This window comes from Octopus bimaculoides, chromosome 6, assembly GCF_046866305.1.
Source record: "Octopus bimaculoides isolate indiv1 chromosome 6, ASM4686630v1, whole genome shotgun sequence".
Lineage (NCBI taxonomy): Eukaryota > Metazoa > Mollusca > Cephalopoda > Octopoda > Octopodidae > Octopus > Octopus bimaculoides.
The window spans coordinates 941,871-944,370 of record NC_142933.1 but is presented as its reverse complement, the minus strand read 5'-3'; positions in this window follow the sequence as shown (position 1 = coordinate 944,370).

The following is a 2,500-nucleotide window of genomic DNA, read 5'->3' as shown; positions in this document are numbered from 1 at the left end:
GTGTCGAACTCTGCTGTATTCTTTCGCCACAACTTTCTCTCACTCTTACTTCCTGTTTCTGTTGTACCTGTATTTCAAAGGGGCTAGCCTTGTGACACTCTGTGTCACGCTGAATCTCCTCCGAGAACTACGTTAAGGGTACACGTGTCTGTGAGGTGCTCAGCCACTTGCACTTTAATTTCACGAGCAGGCTGTTCCGTTGATCGGATCAACTGGAACCCTCGTCGTCGTAACCGACGGAGTGCCACGATTGCAAATGATAGCAAAATAGTGGAAAATGTTTTTAAAATATTACAAAATAGACTAAAATCCTGAAAACGTAAACCATGAAGCAACTTAGGTAATGAATAAAATTTTTTGAATACAAATTTGGCAGTTACTAATAAGTGAAAGTCCATGAAATGAGATCGCAATTGCAGTAGGCATTAGGGATCCTATATCTTAGCTGAAGCGTTTTGTGTCATGTCCTTATTTTACTCGTAATGCCTAACACAACCGCATTGAAGCTTTTTTCAATGAAAGTCATGTGTGATAGAGAAAAGCAAACATTTATAGCAAACCCACGAATAGAATAACGGAATGTACAAATATAAATGTCAGAGCATACTTATGAGCGAATAACATGCTTGAAGTAAGAAGGGTCATTGAAGGTAATGTACTGTTAACAGCAATCAGGGAAATGAAGCGAAATATCAATGAAATGGCAATGCAGGAAGTCTGATTGCTAACGGCTACAGTTTGGCGTAGATGTGACAGTAAAGGAATAACTACTGTAGGGCTGTTTTGTGGACAGCATTTTTGGTTTTCCCTTCAGGAGTATAGATGAATAAGTTGTCTAGATGGTCAAGCTCTAGAACAACTGACGTAAGACTGTCCATGTGAAAAGCAGGATTGTTCGAAGGTCCAATCGGACAACTTTTAACGACTGACCTTGTTAATTGTCGTGGCGAAGCTGAGTTTTAGAGGGAACTGAAGTCTCTGCAAAGGGTAGGAGCAGTCTGCTGGGTTTAGCGGAGTTTTCGGAATGAAAACGATATCGTTTTTGCCTTGTCCCGTGAGAATTTGGGATTCAATGACGTGGTCCATCATTTTTTTTTACCACAAGGCGAGTTCCATTGCCTTGTGTGGGTGCATTTAGATTGCGTAGAAGGATGAGAGGGCAACCGATTTTAAGTGAAGTTCATGAGGAGGGATTTTCGGAGTTGAGAAATTCTGTTGGAAGGAGTGTAACCTGATCGACGTTGGTAGCGGTGTCAAGTGATCTGTAACAACATTCTTGAGAAGGTAGCAGCTGACTGAGTAAGTTGTAGTTAAGAGGGTTGACAGCTGCATTTGTAGGTGCAGGCATTAAGTTCATCAGCGGGTGTTCCTTTGGGTATAATAGACAGGGTTTGCCGCACCTCGAAGGATGTTGTTCGATCTAAGGTATCTCATTGTGGTATCAAGTACTTGTAGGGAACATTTATGGGACATAGTTGCTTCATCCCAAACAATGAGTTTACACTTTTTCAAAATTGTTGCCTCGTCCGAGGAATGCATTATGTGGCACGTTCAGTTTTCTTGAAATTTGAAGGTAGAGTATTCTGTTCGTCCGCCGTCAAGAAGAATCGAGGCTATTCCTGATGAGGCAACAGCAACAGCAAGGTCACCATTATGCCGCAACTTCGCAAGAAGAAGATTCAGGAAGAATGTTTTGCCAGTACCATCGGGTGCGTTTAAGAAGTTGTTTACTATGTTTTGTTAGGTTCATGTTTAGCCAGGTTCATATTTTACATGATTTCACCAGTATACACGTGCATTTCAAAATTTGCACCAAAACAATGTCATTTCACTTTCTTATTATATTAGGGATTTGAAACCCCTATAACATAACATAAAAATAAAAGAATAAAACAATATATATATATACATATATACATATATATATATATATATATATATATATATATATATATATATATATATATATATATAGATATATATATAGATATAGATATAGATATAGATATAGATAGATATATATATATATATATATATATATATATATATATTTTAAATTAATTTAATAATAGGATAAAATCTTTTACAATAATTTTATCAAGAAGCTAGCGTGAAAAAACTCATAAGGGGGAAAAAAAACATCATTTTTTTATTCCCAAGAATATATTTATTTATTTATATTTATATAAGGGCATTACTACAGAATAATGCCGAGTGTGTGTATAAATATATTTATATCTATAAAAGTATATATATCGAAATGAGGAGTAGATACACAGCCAACAAATGATGAGGGGTCGTTATTTGGGTTACTTGTCCTGTTTCCCATTTGTTTCTCTCGTTGTTTGCGTATTCAACTCATTTGTTTTCGTATTTCAGGTTTTTTTTACTGCTGGTGACGTCCTCTACCCAGATATGCATGTATATATATATATATATATATATATATATATATATATATATATATATATATATATATATATATATATATATACATATA